Genomic DNA, 18465 nt, shown 5'->3' on the forward strand with positions numbered 1-18465 from the left:
TCACCTCCTGACTGTTTCAGTCCTTGAGAAGAAACTAACAGAGTTAAGGAAAAGAAAAGGATAGAGGGAAAAAAAAGGATTAGGAAATCCAGATTTGAAAAGAAAAATTATAGGCAATTATCAATAATTTAAAGTTACCCATAAACTTTGGCACCTATGGTTTCAAACCTAAGTGTGAATATTAGACACCCATTAGAAGAGCATATTAAACTTATCATGTACATTTTTTAGACTTACCATGTAAATGTGTAGTGTGTTAGCATTAATGTTGCACAGTACAATTACTGCAAAAACTTGCAAAAACTCTCCGAATCAGTGTTGTCAAAGACCCCATGTTAGAGATACATTTTCTGTAGTAGAAAGAAATGAGGGTAACTGCTGGTGGTTATATATAAAGGTAAATCACATATTATTTATCAATTGATAATCAAAAGGATATTATTTACATTAGAATTCATCCTATGTCAATGTTATATCTACACAAAGAGAAAGATGTGATACATTAAGACAAAATTGCCTGAGAGAATTCTCCAAGATCATTCCCTTACTTTCCTGCTTTTGTCTGCTCTAGGCCGAAGAGTCTTGACTAGAGTGTCATGTAGAGTCCAAACCATTCAGGTTTAAATAGATAGAGATGTTTATACATAGTTGTAATACTAAATTAGTAGGCTTGTTTTTATTTCTTTCGTTTTCTATTAACAGCTTTCAAAGACTACCAAAAGAATGATTGGACTGATATTTATAAGAGAAACTATGTCAGGTGTAGTTCCCATACTTTTATATACAAAATATAAAGGATGTACATAAGATTCTCATTTCAGATACTAGTTTTCCTCTCACTCAGTATCTAGTGATAACTGGCAGAGCTAAGGAAATAGTTCTGTTCTAGCTGATATTTTCTTTACTTTCCAAATACTGTTATCTGCACTTTCCCTTAGCTTATTGCTTCAGCACTCAAATTAGCCTGCTTTCGTTTTGTTTATACACTTGCTCAAATAATAGCATTTAATAAGAGAGCTTTTATTGATTCATAAGAAATGCTTAATTCCCTCCAATATGCTGTAGTCATGCCTGAGTCACCTGTACTTTCTCTCTAATTGGAGAACTCAGTCTCTGAATTTGTGTTTTCCTTGACAATTCTGTTTTTTAAGGATCAGCAATTTTCTGTACAGCAGACAGAGAATCTGAAACCTCTTTGATGTTGAGATAATTTTCTATTCAAGGCAATCGAGGCTTATTGTTTAAGTTTCGATGTAGCTAGTATAGAGAGACTTATATAATCACATGTTAGAATCACTTTCTCCAGAAAACTAAATGAGAAAATATGAAAGTGGACTCTTAGTTGTACAGGAGAAGAAAATCCTTTTCCCTCAGATATTTTTTATCTTTATATCCTTAGTAAAAATATGGTAGATAGCTGATGTCGGAGTCCACTAACTGCCATAAACTTCTTGTCTGTAGCTCCGGGTGCTATAAGACACTGAGGAAAATAACCTAAAGGTTTTGATGTTAAAAGATGAGCTTCTAGGGATGACTGGGTGGCTCAGTCGGTTGAATGTCTGCCTTTGGCTCAGGTCATGATCCCAGGGTCCTGGGATGGAGCCCCACATTGGGCTCCCTGCTCAGCGGGGAGCCTGCTTCTTCCTCTCCCACTGCTTGTGCTCTGTCTCTCTCTTTCTCTCAAATAAATATTTAAAATCTTTTAAAAAAATAATTAAATTAAATTAAAAAAGAGATGAGCTTCTAGATTCTAAATTCCAGTTCTATAGCTTTTCATCATGTGTGAGCTTGGACAAATTATCTAAGATATCCAAGACCAGTCAAAATCCATTTCAACAGAAGAAAAGAAAACACATGTCACCAAACATGAAAGAAAAGTTATGTGGTTAAGAATATGTAGAGAATCAAACTAAGAAATTTTTAAAAGGTGCTAGAATCATTTTTCTCTGATTTGATGAGAAAACTGGAGTTTCAGGTATAAAGAACCTGCTATGTGTTGAGGAGAATAGATTATAAATGAAACAATCTCTTTATAAATTGCAAAATGATACAAGCTTCCAAAGAAAGGATCAAGCCTATATGTAAAAAATAAACAACCCACAAAATTTTCAACTGCAACATGGACTGCTCAAAAATAATAAATCGTGAGAAACAAATAAACAAATCAAAAAATGGGCAGAAGCTATGAACAGACACTTTTCCAATGAAGACATACAAATGGCTAACAGACACATGAAAAAATGTTCAAAATCATTAGCCATCAGGGAAATTCAAATCAAAACCACACTGAGACACCACCTTACACCAGTTAGAATGGCAAAAATAGACAAGGCAAAAAACAACAATTGTTGGAGAGGATGTGGAGAAAGGGGATTCCTCCTACATTGTTGGTGGGAATGCAAGTTGGTACAGCCAGCCTGGAAAACAGTGTGGAGGTCCCTTAAAAAGTTAAAAATTGAGCTACCCTATGATCCAGCCATTGCACTACTGGGTGTTTACCCCAAAGATACAGACGTAGTGAAGAGAAGGGCCATATGCACCCCAATGTTCATAGCAGCATTGTCCACAATAGCTAAATTGTGGAAGGAACCGAGATGCCCTTCAACAGATGACTGGATTAAGAAGTTGTGGTCCATATACACAATGGAATATTACTCAGCTATCAAAAAGAACGATTTCTCAACATTTGCTGCAACATGGACGGCACTGGAGGAGATAATGCTAAGTGAAATAAGTCAAGCAGAGAAAGACAATTATCATATGATTTCTCTCATCTATGGAACATAAGAACTAGGAAGATCGGTAGAGGAAGAAAGGGATAAAGAAAGGGGGGTAATCAGAAGGGGGAATGAAACATGAGAGACTATGGACGATGAGAAACAAACTGATGGCTTCAGGGGGGGTGGGGGAATGGAGGTGGTGGGTAGTAAGGAGGGCACGTATTGCATGGGGCACTGGGTGTTATACGCAAGTAATGAATCATCGAACTTTACATTGGAAACCGGGGATGTACTGTATGGTGACTAACATAATATAATAAAAAATCATTAAAAAATAAAAAATAAAATAAAAAATAAATAAATAAAATTTGCATGATCAAAAATAAAAATAAATAAATAAAACACTTTAATTTTAAAAAATTATAAATCAAGGTCTTTACATTTAGGATATAAAAGACAAAACTGAAAAACTTTTAATTTTATATCAAGCTCTCTATTTTAAGTATGAGTTATTAAATGCTCAATATTAAAGTTAAAATTGTAACTTATTACATATATAAACTTAAGATATTTCAAAGATTTATCTAGCCAAAAAATTACTGAAGAAAACAGTAAGATGTAAAAATTAGTTCAGGGTGAGTCTGAAAAGCATGCGTATATGCAATCAGGAATCTGAAATAAATTTGTTTTATAAATGCAAAATTAGATTTCTTTTTGTATTGGAAGGTGATCAACTGCACCCCTAACAGACAAATTTGTTTGTATTTCAATGGAAAATAATAATTTGCATTGCTATTCATTTTCTACATCTTACAAAGTAGTAAAATATCAATGAGAAGCAAAGACTCCACGCATTAATATAACCCTTCTGGGTTATAGTGTTTCAATGAAAAAACACTTTTTAGTCTATGTCAATCCTTCTCAAGGGTTTAAATTAAATGACGTCATCAGACATGGAAAAGATTCTGAATATTTGTTGGGACATTTTTTAAAATAAAAAAAATCATAATGGTGAAATACACAGAAATAAAGTAAAAGTTTTGTAAGTAAATCTGACCTATGGTTAACTTAAGATACTGTGTTGATGAGATAAAGGGAAATATTATATATGTTGCCTACTGCTTAACTTTCTTCTACTTCTTTCCTGGTAATAACACCTCTGTTTGCCCATAGGGAACATATACCTCAAATTTAGACAAAGCTTTGATCATGGAATTAATACATTTAGGTATGAGTTAGTGTGTTAATTAGAGAAATGCAGTAAGTACTCATAGTAAATAAATATGTTAAGCAAACTTAGAAAAATACGGTGCCCAGCTAGCAGATGTAAAAAAGAAGAAAACTTAGTTAATTGAATATGTCACAGAGGAAAGAAAATAAGCAAAAAATAGCCCGCAAAACATACATAAGTCCAAATATAATAGAAACCAAAATATATATAATTAGATTATATTCTTCCCTTTAAAAAGTGTTTAAATCAACTAAATAATAACAATTAATAGTAACATATGTTGTTATAAGAAACAAATTATAATGGCACAGAGAGTTTTAGAAATGTGAGGGTAGATTATATAAATTATGATTCAGTGATTTAATAGGTTATTATACAGTCATAGAATGTAATTTGTGGTAAGTCCACCCTTCCAGGTGCACAGACACAAAAAACTTGGAAACATCATTGATACACATAGCCAAGTCAACAAAAAATAGTATTAGCACTACCCCAACACGAAGACAGAATACAATCATTCATCAACATTCTCCCACTACTTTCCTGAACTAATTCACCATCATCTCTCAACTGAATTATTTCAACATCCTCCTAACTGTTTTCCATAATGGCTGATAGTGATCTTTTCAAAATAAAGTCAGCTTCTTGTATTCCTCTACTCCAAACTGAAAAAGGTCTTCATTTCAAACAGTTATAGCTTCATAAGTCATTGTAAGAATTTTGACTTTTCCTCTTGGACTGGACACGTGCGGGTGGATTTCAAGTTTTGGAGCGTGAACAATTAAAATAATGAATTTCCCACCAATTGACTCTGTATGACATACTGAAGTTGCTCAGTAAATATTAACTGAATAAAGGAAAGGACAATGAGTGATTACATCTTCTGACATGTTTTTTCTCAAAGTAGAGGGACCAGACATGCTAAAAGATACAAGGTATAGTAAATGCAAATAGTTGTAGCATTAAAATTGATGTAACAGACATGCAGAGTGATAGCACTCCCCAAAATTAAAGAGTGCATATTTTTCCAAGCACAATATGAAATCTTTGCAAAACATAATAGCATAATTATCTTTTTTTAAAAGATTTTATTTATTTATTTGAGAGAGAGAGGGAGCATGAGCAGGAGGAGGGGCAGAGGGACAAGCAGACTCCCCATTGAGCAGAGAGCCCCACATGGGGCTAAATCCCAGGATCCTACAATCATGACCCGAGCTGAAGGCATGTGCTTAACTGAGTCACCCAGGCACCCCAATAGCATAATAATCTTTAAAGGAAGTAGCAAATACATTTCAAATAATCAATGTCAAATATGCCACATTCTATGTCAACAATGCAATGAATTTGATTTTTTTTTTTTTTTGAGGGACACAAGCAGGAAAGTTTATTAAAGTGCAAGTGTTACAGGATTCCTTCTCCTTTAGTGCCCACAGTTCTTAGTCGCGCAGCTTTAAAGAATGAAGAAGTAGACCAGATGAAGAGTGGTGGGCAGCAAAGTTCACTGAGCAATAGTAAAGTTTATTTATTTTTATTTTTTATTTTTATTATGTTCAGTTGTCCAGCATATAGTACATCATAAGTTTTTGATGTAGTGTTCAACAATTCATTAGTTGCACATAACACCCAGGCTAATCACAAATTTGATTTTAAAATATGTCTTAGTTCTTTAATACTCGGATAAAAATAATATTGTCATAATTTATAGATGACAAAAAAATTATTACGCTACTATGAAAGAAATTACCAAATAATCAAAGATGAGTGATAAAGAAAATGTAAATATTAAAAATTATTAGATATACCCAAAATTGCTTCTTAAAGATAATTATATACATATATGATTTATATTATTTAAAATAAGCAAGCAAAAATGTAAAACTAGAACCACAGAATAGAAAACAAATAAGGAAAATAAAATAATATATAGATTAGAATAGAAATTAATAAAAATGATATTCTAAATGAAAATCTCATTCTTAGAAAAAATTGAAGTAGATGAATATCTGACAAAACTTATCACAAACAAAATTGAGAGAGCACACACATATTTATACACATTACTAAAAACAATAAAATGCATATAATAAAAAATAAAACAAACTTCAATATCATTGAAGAACACTGAAAAAATTCATGGCAAACATTTTTAAGCTTAAATGAAACACATTTTTTAAATCAAATATAAAGAAGCATTAATGGCTGTTATCAAAAAGACAAGAGATAAATGCTGACAAGGATGAAGAGAAAAGGAAACCCTTACATATTGTTGTTGGAAATGTAGATATTTCCACTATATTTCCCACTATAGAAAACAGTCTGGAGATTCCTCAAAAACTTAAAAATACAACTACCATATGATCTACAACTCCCTGTTTATGGTATATATCTGAAATAAATAAAAATAGCATCACTATCTTGAAGAGATATCTGGACTCTCATGTTAATTGCAGCATTATTCACAATAGCTAAGACATGGAAACAACTTGTATCCGTCATCAGATGATGGATAAAGAAACTGTGGAAACTGTATTTTATATACATACAGATATATAGAGATACAAATATTCATATTTATATCTGAATGGATATATGTGGGAATATATATATATACACACACACATATATATGATATCATGTATTTAGATATGTGGAATCTAAATAAATATCAAACACATATAAACAGAGAGTAGAATGGTGGTTGCCAGGAGCTAAGGGAAATGGGGAGATATTGGTTAATGGGCACAAACTTTCAGTTATAAGATGAATAAATTCTGGGGATCTAATGAATGGAATGGTGACTATGGTTAATAATATTGCATTGCTGGCTTGCAAGTTGCTATGAGAGTAGAGTTTTAATGGTCTCACTATGACAACAACAACAAAATGGTGATTGTGTGAGGTAACGGATGTGTTGCGGTGAGTATTTTACAATACATATATGCGTCAAATCATCACATAAAGTTCTTTAAACCCACACAATGTTAAATACCTTAACATAGTTGAAAAAAAGAGAAACTTAGGTAAGTTTTGCAAACAATACTCAATGAAAAAGAAAACTGAAAATGGCAATTGTAATTTTTGTAAATTTTAAAACCACACAAACAAAGCAGTACTAATATTTACAGATGCACACATTTACTTTTAAAAATATACCTGAGAAAGATATATAGCAGCTACACCACCAGAAGTGATGACATTTGGGCAGGGTCAGAAAGGTATAAGACCACAGAGATGAAATGGGGCTTGGGACATCAACTGAATAACTAAAATATGAGTCTTTGAAAAAAAAGTTGAAATTAATCTTGTCACATGCTAATTTTAAAATATATAGAGAGAAAACTCAAAATGGATAAAAGACTTAAATGTGAGACAGGAATCCATCAAAATCCTAGAAGAGAACATAGGTGGCAACTTTTCAACTTCATCCGCAGCAACTTCTTTCTAGACACGTCTCCAAAGGTAAGGGAAACAAAACAAAAATGAACTACTGGGACATCATCAAGATAAAAAGCTTTTGCACAGCAAAAGAAACAGTCAACAAAACTAAAAGGTAACCTGAGGAATAGGAGAAGATATTTACAAATGTCATATCAGATAAAGGGCTAGTATCTAAGATTCATAATGAACTTAATTAAACTCAACACCCAAAGAACAAATAATCCAAGTCAAGAAATGGGCAGAAGTTTTAAACAGAAATTTCTCCAAAGACATACAAATGGCCAATAGACATATGAAAACATGCTCCACATCACTTGGCATGAGGGAAATACAAATCAAAACCACAATGAGATATCGCCTCACACCAGTCAGAATGGCTGAAATTAACAAGATAGGAAACAACAAATGTTGGTGAGGATGTGGAGAAAGGGGATCCCTCTTACACTGTTGGTGGGAATGCAAGCTGGTACAGCCACTCTGGAAAACAGTATGGAGGTTCCACAGAAAGTTAAAAACAGAGCTACCCTACAGCCCAGCAATTGCACTACCAGGTATTTTCCCAAAAGATACAAATGTAGTGATCCAAAGGGGCACCTGCACCACAATGTTCATGGCAGCAATGTCCACAATAACCAAATAGTGGAAAGAGCCAAGCTGTCCATCAACAGATGAATGGATAAAGAAGATGTGGTATATTTATGCAATGGACTATTACTCAGCCACCAGAAAGGATGAATACCATTTACATCAACATGGATGGAACTGGAGGGTATTATGCTGAATGAAATAAGTCAGTCAGAGAAAGACAATTATCATATGGCTTCACTCATATGTGGATATAAGAAACAGCACAGAGGATCATAGGAGAAGGGAGGGAAAACAGAATGAGAAGGTATCAGAGAAGGAGAAAAACCATGAAAGACTCTTAACTATAGGAAACAAACTGAGGGTTGTGGAAGGAGAGATGGGTGGGGGGATGGGGCAACTGGGTGATGGGCATTAAGGAGGGCACGTGATGTGATGAGCACTACTGTTATACGGAACTGATAAATTATTGAACACTCCATCTGAAACTAATGATGTACTATAAATTGGCTAATTGAATTTAAATAAAAAAATAGAGAGAGATGCTGAGTGTATGTGTATATTGTTTTACATTTCAGTTTTCTGTTGGAATATTTCACAATTAAAAATAAAACATTTAAATAAAGCAATTAAAATTTTGATAAGCAGTATGTAACAAGAATGGGTTTTAATGCCTGTTACTGCTTTTCCTTTCTGAGAACTGATGGGAAGCCATTTATTTCCTCTCCTATTTCTTCACTTGGGAATGGGAGCATACCAGTCAAGACGGCAAAAAAAAAAAAAAAAAGTATAGGTAATTGAAAAATCACATTTTATAATGTATGTAGAAGCTTTTATAACCTGTATATTTATCACAGTCCAGATGTTTTTATGATTATTTGGTTGTTATGAATAAAATGATTGCAAGCAGTATTTCATTATATTCTTTTTACCAATTGCCAGGTTATGTATAGGTTCGATTCCAGAACAGGTGGAATCTGCAAAATCTGGCTTTCAGTATATATATTTTTTATTTTATAAAACATATATGCCATACACTGTGTGTATGAATTTTTTTTCATGTGTATGTATCTTAACCATGGGGGTGGAGGTGAAGTTTTGAAATTCGTCTTCTTACTTCACTCTCAATTGCTGAATGCACACAATATTTCAAAAGATGTACTTAGGTGACACAAATTTGTGAAGTGAGTTTAGACTGACAGGTGCATGACACAGGTCAAAATGTTAACAGAGAGGAGTGGGTTAGGAAAGCACAGGGACATCCTTGAAATGGGAATGCAACAAAACACAAGCTATTTCTGAGTAGTCAGAGAAGATCTCATGGAGAAATTAATCCTCTGTGGTAAATATTTAAGGGCAGAGTGAACAAGCAGGGCAATTACAGAGTGTATTGTCTGACTTTTGCAAACAAGAGGCAAGAAGCCCCTGAGCTGGGTTGCACTGAATGGAAGGATGCTGGTCAAATGGCTTCTCTACTCGGCTTTCTAAATAGTTTATGACAATTGACTCTGTGTGCTTTGTAATTGGGCCTGATGGCTCTGTAATTACTTTGTCTCAACAAACACTAAAATTGTGAATAGGTTTTATTTTTTCATTTGTGTTTTTCTTGCCAGTTCCTCCTTTGGGACCTGTAGCTGTAGCAACTTGATGACAATGTGTTTATGGGAGAAGAATGTGTCCGGTGATTGTTTATCTTTCTTATTTCTGTTTTACTCAGCTTTGCTGCCTAGGCATTGTACTTCACATTCCAATTCCCCAGGAAGACAGTAATGTCTTTACTGAATTTACCTTTTGTTACCTAGCTATTGGAGATTAATGTTGAGGGAATCTGGTGTCAACTCTGCCTGGGAAGAAAGGGGCTCGACCAAAAAGCAGAGAGTCTTTAGAGACATAAAAGGGCCTGGCTTTCAGCCATTTGAAGCTTGTTAGATCAGCATGATTTATGTTACTGCCCATGCTGCATGGTTTGTTCTGTGTATATATTTTTATGTCTCTGTGCAAACTAACTTCTAATGATGCTGTGCATTCCTATCCTATCTTTTCTGTAGCTTTCAATAAGATACAACCTCATATCACAGTTCTGCCTGTGAGCCGACAACTTAATGCTCACAGACAGGGTCAGCTCTATCCTAGGCTTCAGGACATGCATTTATGATTTTGAAATTAAGAAATAAAAATCACAGAGTGAGACTTTCTACTGACCGCAGTCATTTTCCGTGGGATATGATTATTTGAACTTTGGTGATCCCAGAGAGTTCTATGCCATGCCAAATTACAGCTATATGTTTTCATTTCTTTTTCATGGGATCAATATAAAAACCTCTTATTTTGTATGACTGACATCATAATAAAACAAACATAACTGTTCTTAACTAAAGTAGAATTTCCTGATAATTCAGAGCAGCTTTAATGACCATAATTCACACATTATATTTTTTCTATAATATGCAGTAACAAATTAATTGACTTCCACTTAGACAAAAGTATATGATCAGATTTTTTCCCCACATTTTATTATAGACTGTTGAATTTTTGCCAACATAATCCTAAGCAATAGATGGAGAAATCACCTGGTGAGCTAGCCAAAACCAAATATGATTCAGTATGCATGCAATGGGACCTGAGAATTTACTAAACACCTTAGGTGTTTATTACCGAAGTAAAAACCCTAGGTGTTAATTACCACAGGTGGTCTGAGGACAACATTTTGAGAAATACAGGCAAAAATTTCTGCCTACATAGGGATTCCCTTGATTTTAATATAAAGCACAGTGATGACTTCCATTAGTCATAATTCTAGGACAAACTAATAGTAATGAAAATATAATCTATACAACATTCTAGTCCACCTTAACAGGATTCAATGTAGGTTCTCATTGATGATGTCGAACCTTTATTTAACAGACCCTGATAAACAAACAAAAATAATTTAATGTTTCACCAATGGACTAGAATAATGTAGGGTATATTTTATCTTCTCTGTTGTCAGTATTGCTTCTCTCCAATCTAATAGTGTCGAGTTAGGCCACATTCATTAACACCTCTCCAGACAAAGATAGGTATAACCTATAAAAGAACAATGGGACCACAGAGCCTCGCAGAGCTGAAAGATGAAGGAGAATCATCCAATGGCAAAGGCAAGGTGTTTGACTAAAATAGATCAGAGAAATCTAATCTGGCCCTGACATACAGGCACTAACAAATAGGAACTGACCACAGATAAAAAGGAGGCACCCTAACAAGGTAAGAGAGTTTAGCAACTGGAGATGCAAAATTGACATTTTTGTTATTAAATCTACAAATGCTGGAAATCAACATCAAAGCTGGTTATCAACAGGCAACAAATTTCCAGCTCCTAGGACAGTTGACCAGTTATCTAGTCAGAGCTCTGGTGTTCTAACAGAGAGAGGAGAGGGGTGCATGCAACCTAGCTGGACACAACAGCATCCAAACCCATAGGGTTTCCAATGGCAAATCTCACGCTTTTTGAAATCCCTCAGGGTATAACCACAGTAGGGAACATAAGTCACAGAAAACAAAGCAGACCTTCAGTAGAAAGGGGAGATTGTTTCTCTTGAAGACACCTGATATCCAAATAACAAAAAAGTGTACATGTTTTGGCCAGACCAGTTGGTAAGGGATCATTCCAAAAGGAGTGGAGAAAAGACAGATAACAACTGCACTTGTTGTTATGGAAATGCATTTTTATGTGGTCAAAGGACAGGGCTATCCCATTGTTTAATTTTGGCTTTCATAGTTGGATCAATTTGAACTTACAGAGTCACAACTTATTCAGGAGTGATTATATAAATTCAGTATGTAAATTATATTTCAGATAAACTTACCATTACCCTTAAAAATGCTCTTTTTTTTTAAACCTTTAAAGATGGATGTACTGTATGTCAATAAGTCCAATGGACTGCTACAAAAGAGCATTGTTTCTGCAGATACAGTAAATGAAGTGGTTGTCTTGGTAATGATTAGGTGCTAAAGCATACCAAAAATGCATATCTCTAATTCTAGAAATGTAGGGATACCAGATACTGCCATCATGGGAGAGTAGGGTCATGGGAACTGAAATACACTGAGAGATTAAACACATTTACCTCATATTATATTTATTGAGAGGTATCAGCTTATTCTGAATCATTAATTCACACCACCTCTTCTCCAGCTTGTTTAGATATTCTTGTAAAGTAATGAAAATAGCTAAAATGTATGGAGGAGTTAATACAGTAATAGCTCCTCAAAACAAGTTTTTTACCAAGCTTACAAATAACGAGACTGGGAATATAATCAAAGTGACTTCACCTGATTACATGACTAGAAATCAGCAGAACCACTGATATAAAGACCAGTCCTCAGGCTCCACCAAAGTCCTACATTTAATTCCTATGGTAAGCAGAATTCTAAAATGGCATCCTGCAAGGTCCTTGGGACAATGAACTGGATGGATTTTACTCCTGTGATTAGGTTGTGTTACATAACACAGTTAACCTTCAGATAGGAAGATTATCTGGATAGCCCTAAACTATTCATATGAACCCTTAAAAGAGTTTTCTCCAGTAGTCACAGAGGGGAAGTCGGAAAGATGTACTTTGGCCTACTCTGGAAGAAAGCTGACATCTTGGTTCCAAATTGCTAATGGAGAGAGGCAGCTTCTAGCAGCTAAGAGCAGTCCTCATTCAAAAGCTATCAGGGAAGTGGGGACCTCAGTCCTACAACCACAAAGAATTGATTTTTGCTAGTATAAAAGAGAACTTGGAGGTGAATTTTTCTCCAGATTCTCCAGACAAAAACTCAGCCAGGATAGCATCTTGAGTTCAGTCTTCTGATAACCTGAGCAGAAAACTAAGCCAGGTCCTGCCAGACTTCTAACCTATAAAACTGTGAACTAGTCAATGGCTATTATTAAGTTTGTGGTCCTTTGTTACACAGCAATAAAAAAACTAACCACCCCCTGTTTGCTGCCTCTCTGTGAGGAAACTCTACCCACTTCGTGTTTATACATGCTGGTCCCTGTGCAAGGCTCTAAAGATACAAAAATCAGTTAGTTTTATTGTCAGTGTGAATCAATTTACTTGGTGTCAAAGCTAGTCAAGAATAGTATAACATGATTTTAGTAAATACATTCTTTGAAAAAAAATTTAAGCCAAGTATCAAATGCCTTTGAACATATCTCCACTCTGCTTTTATCTATATCTTATAGATAAATGTTCTATATCTATATCTTATATCTATATGTTAAGAATGTAACTCTCTCAATGTTGGCACCAATGCTATTGAAAATCTCATTTTATCGGCTAGTTATTCCAGAAAATCTGTGGTACCCTTAGGGAATGATCTGAATTTTCCTTTGTCTACAAATTTAGGGTTTTACAGTCTTTCCATATCATCTGTTTATATTTGTTCTTTATTATATAACAAGAAAATTATGAAATATTTCCAATTCTTACATCATTGATTAGTGAGACATCTTCATTTTGGCACAGTCTGGCCAAATTTTATTTCCAAATAAATTAGTAGGAATGGCTTTGTCTAATACTTTTGTTATGACCTATGCTAATGTTCTTTACTTGTTCCCTTTTTATTTTTACTGTGCATGCAGATTAATATCCACTGAAGTATGAGATTAACCAATATTTAAGAGTTAATAATTAAGTTCCAATGTCTTATACTTACTGATAACAATTAGATGAAAATTATTACCAATAATATGAAAACATAGAAAGATTTGTATGAAAATAATATTACTCCAATCTCCCATGATAAATTATGAAGTTGATCCTGAGTTATTAGCAAATCTGCTTTCCAGCAGGAAAAATAGCAGTACTGTCACTATTAGCAACATTCATATTGTAATTATTGCAAAACTTGAGGCATCTCAATTAGGAAGATACCCTGGAGCAAGTTTACTTATAGGCAACATAAATGAAAAAAACAGAATAAACTTAATTGATTGAACTTCTTTCTTGAGGGACTTGAAATCTTCCTAAAGCCCATAAATTCTAAAAGGCAAAATACAATAAGTATTAATTAAATATTCTGTTATGGTTTATTGTGGTAGAAATATGAATATAAGCTCAATTATGGCATATAGACAATTATATTGAACTAAACCTCACGAATAATTTTATAACTGAAAAGAACCTGCAGGTCTTTTAATTCACCTGTGTCAGTCTCAAGATGGAGAAATAAGTCCATAGTGTCAAACAAGTCAAAAATAATAAATATATGTTGGGTAAAATCTGTATAAATATGAGAGCATTCTATTATTTGATGTTTATCCAGTAGACCTTCAATCACTCCCATTTCAGGGAAATCAAAGCTCTCCTCTGTCCATGCTCTTCTTCAGAATCTGTCCACTCCAATGACTTCAAAAGAGATCTCTTTGTCTCTGACAACCAAATCAATATTTTTAGCCCTGACCTCACATACAACTCCAGATCAATATTTTCTACTATTTCTGCAATGTCTTCAGCTATTTGCTTTTCCCTCATCTCAAACTCATGGTGTTTAGAATTGAAGTTTTCAAAACTCTATATTCACATTTTATGTAACTTGGTGCACCATTATAAATGAATAAACACTTCCAGTTCGTGTGTGTGTTTGTATGTTCGATTTATTTAAGGCAGAAATCTTGATCAGAAATTCAACTCTGGAATTGGTTTCTGCAGAAGTAAAATCTCTTTATGGCAGAACCACCAGCAATATTTTGGGGAAATGTAAAGACTTGCTCCATTTTTAGAATTGTACCTATGCTTCTTTAAAAAAAAAAAAAATTGGATTTAGAAAGTGAAGTCAAAAGCAGCAATTATTTCAATTTTTCTTTTTTTTTTTTAAGTGTGAAACTGACTTTTTATAGTCCCTAAGGCTAACTGTTCTGATGTTCAAGAACCTTCTCATCCCTTAGAGGTGGAACACATGTCAATTCCTCTTTGGGATTTAGAAGCCCTCTGTACTTTGCTATGTTACAATAGATCTGTGCTCACCACTCAATTAGCACACTTAGGACCCTGGCTTTTTACCCAGCTCTACTGTGTACTCCTCAAGGAAAAGGACTCTGAATTATCACTAACACAGTGAATTACACTATAAATTATTATTCAAATACTGTTTTGGTTGTGATGCAATTTCCGAACTGGAAAAAGAGTTTTAAAGGGTAACGTGAGTTTCGTCTGCATCATTTTCACTTTCTCCATTCCCCATTCCTTACACAACTGTCTGTTCAAAGTCTACACTGTTGTCAGAGAAAGAACAGTCTTTCATTAATCCAATAATGGATTTTCAAGGCCTATTTTAGGGCAAATTGCTGTGACAGACACCGTGTGGTAAAGAAGATGAATAGGGTATGGTCTCTTCCCTTGAGGAATTTACAGTCTAATATGGAGGTCAGCCAACTAAAGCCTGTGGGCCAAATTCAGTCCACCACTTATTTTTGTATATTATTTTTTCTTTTATTGAAATACAGCCATGGTGCTTAAGTGACAAATTGTTTGCGGCTGCTTGTGCATACCACAATTAGAGTTGAATATTTGTAACAAAGTTTGAGTGGCCTGAAAAGCCTAGTATGTTTATTACTTGGCCCTTTGCAGAACAAGTTTACCAATCACTGGTTAAGTAGATATTATACACTGAAATAGAAGAACAGGCAAAATGTTAAAACTGGGCTTAAAAATGTTATGGAAGGTATAATTTAATTAAAACTTTAAGAGTAAAGGGAAATTCTGTGAGCAACAATTTATGTGGACTCTGAGAAACAAGTAAGCATTAAAAAAAAATGAAATGAAGAGTGAGCACTGGTTGCTACCAGTTTTGAAGTGCTATCAAAGATAAAGCATACAGCTCCATAAAATACACACCTAATTATGACACAGTAGTGGAGGAAGATTTCCAGACAATTATAAAAGGGGTTTCATGGTATTAAAGGTGCCAATTCTAGATGTTGTTAATGTGATTATATAAATATCTTCTTATAGCCACATCAAATATATACTGGATCTTATTTATTATTACAGATTAGGTTGACCATTAAAATCAACATCCACATTTTTATTTACAAAAATAAGAGTCTATACTAATAAAACTCTATGAGGTATATACCTTTGGACTTCCTAAATATGAACTTAATAAATTTAAATAAAGTATTTTAATAAATTTGCATGAAATATCATAGCACAATTATGGAAGGAGAAAAGAAGAAAAAAACATAATTGGTGAGATTTTTGAGTGTGTAGATATTTATGGGTAATAATGATAGTAAATATTCATAGAAGTTCAAGGGTTCAAACATATTTGCTGGAATCATGTACTGAAGTTACTATTCTCACTTTTGTTTTATTACCCATTGTCATTATTCTTTTACATAGCATATCTCCTCCATTTTATAATCTTACATGATATCCTTCAGATTAACATTAAATATTTAAACAAATTGTCTCCTAACTTGTTGTCTGTTGTCTGGTTTTCACATTACTTTTAATCTTGTGTTCATTTATTTCCTAATAATTAAGGCAGAAATTATATGAATTATGTTTTATTTATAGTTTGTGCACTAATCAACAATTCCATAACATTATGTTAAGCAATAGTTTAAAAACAAGAATAGGCTCCTTGTAGTGCTAAGAACATACTGTCTTGGTAATATAATTGAAAATTATAATAGTGTAAAACCTCACCATAAAAATATTATAATACATTTTGAAAATGAAAGATATATGATATTAAAGAAAGTATAATTTCCATGTAAAAGTATCCTAGAATGTTAAAATATTTATATGATCTTGAGAGAAGGTTAAGACATGTAGGTCTCATATATAAATCATAGTTCGCATGCATTTGGGATAATCTTGGAATATTTAGGGTTTTTTTGCTCCAATCCAAGCAAGTAATATGAAAACAAACCTTTGATAAGAATTAAGCTATTATCCCGGCATTGAGCTCATTTAGGTTCATTGGGGACAACAAATAATGCTATCTAATTAATTAGAATGACAGGAAACTGCATGACACATTTCTTATGGCTGGCTGGTTTAACATTCTAAAACCCTCCTGTTGATTAGAACTTGCATGTTTTAAATAGAAAAGGATGTTAGACATCCCATCTGTTGTGAAGCAGAGCTTCAGGAAAAAAAAAAAATAAAAAAGGTACACTCCAGTCTTGATAAGTTCAAGTCAGTAGAATAAGACAAATGTAACATGTTATCTGATACACAACATAGCAGGCTAACTGTTTCCAAAATTATTTGGTTTTCCATCAAGCTACAATTAAGGAAAATAACTATTTGAAATCTTGGCAGTTTAACCCTATTCGTCATAATGCAGAACACCTAGCTCAAGTTCAAAATTCTTCTTCCTTGTGTGTATGTGTGTACAACAGGCACAGTCAAAGAAGCACTATTGTTTTACCCTCGGCACATTATGCTATAATATAGACTATTACTCAGACCTTCATTCCCAATTATACATATATTCTGAAAGAAATTTGTTAGAAAGCATACACTTAAAAATACACAATTCTATTTCATAGCTGAAAACACTAATGGAAAAAATTATGTATTTTTATATTTCACATATATTTGAAAAGTATATGAATGGAAAATGAATGAATATATTTAAGTCCATCTGAATTGGGCTGAAACTAGATTTACCATACATTTATACGATACCACATGCAGTCTTCTGTAAAATATGAATGTGTAATTATGCTAGTTGATAAATGCTTGGCCTAAAGCAGAATTGAACCAAAATCCACAATTATTTACCGAAACAGAATTAGCTAGTGCTCTGGGAGGACCATCTATAATGCCTGTAAAACTCTCAAACCCATAGAATTACTCATCAAAAATAACTATAAGAAAACTAAAAGTGAAATAATTTTAAAAAACCCTTTATACTTAAAAAAATTAATTCTACTGGAAATACCTTTCTTTAGTTTGAAAATGGAAAGCACAAGCTATTCAACAATAAATTGTTTAATCCATCACTAATCTCTAAGTCATATGCAAAGCAGGAACTAGGACCACTAGATGGATCAAGGACAGAAGCTGAGAAGAAATTTATCTTGGTATATAATGAAAGAGGAATAATGGCAAGTAATTGCCACTAGCAAAATTTCAGCTCATCAAGGCAAATCTGCCAAATGCTATACTTATCTAGAGATAAGTAGAGATGAAAATGAGATATCATCAACCAGGAAATGGAACTAGATTAGAAGACCAAGATGTAAGTCATAGGTGTTCAAAAAAGGAAATCTTATTTTGAAAGCATAGAGATAAGAGGCAGCAAAAGAATCAACAAGGGTGATCTAGAAAATAAATTAAGGTGTTAGTGAGGAAGACAAGGAGATAGATAGATAGATAAATAGATAGATAGATAGATAGATAGATAGATAGATAGATAGATAGATAGATGATAGATAGATGATAGAGTTAGATAGACATAGTCATAAACACACATATATAAAGCATATATGAAGTATATATGTGTGTA

The 18465-nt window shown here is 33.5% G+C and overlaps 1 long non-coding RNA gene across 37 annotated transcripts in view; it reads right to left on the reverse strand.

Moving 5' to 3' along the window:
- The window catches only part of LOC123793462 (uncharacterized), a 191377-nt gene that overhangs the window by 92265 nt on the left and 80647 nt on the right, over positions 1-18465 (reverse strand). For 36 of the 37 annotated variants that reach the window (XR_015725537.1, XR_015725568.1, XR_015725567.1 and 33 more), the window contains one exon: positions 238-350. The exons of the other annotated variant lie outside the window; for it this stretch is intronic. This is a non-coding gene — a long non-coding RNA (uncharacterized LOC123793462). The remainder of the gene's footprint in view (positions 1-237; positions 351-18465) is intronic. 37 annotated transcript variants of the gene reach the window in all.

This window comes from Ursus americanus, chromosome 8 (assembly GCF_024610735.1).
Source record: "Ursus americanus isolate L20-20 chromosome 8, mUrsAme1.1.p, whole genome shotgun sequence".
NCBI lineage: Eukaryota > Metazoa > Chordata > Mammalia > Carnivora > Ursidae > Ursus > Ursus americanus.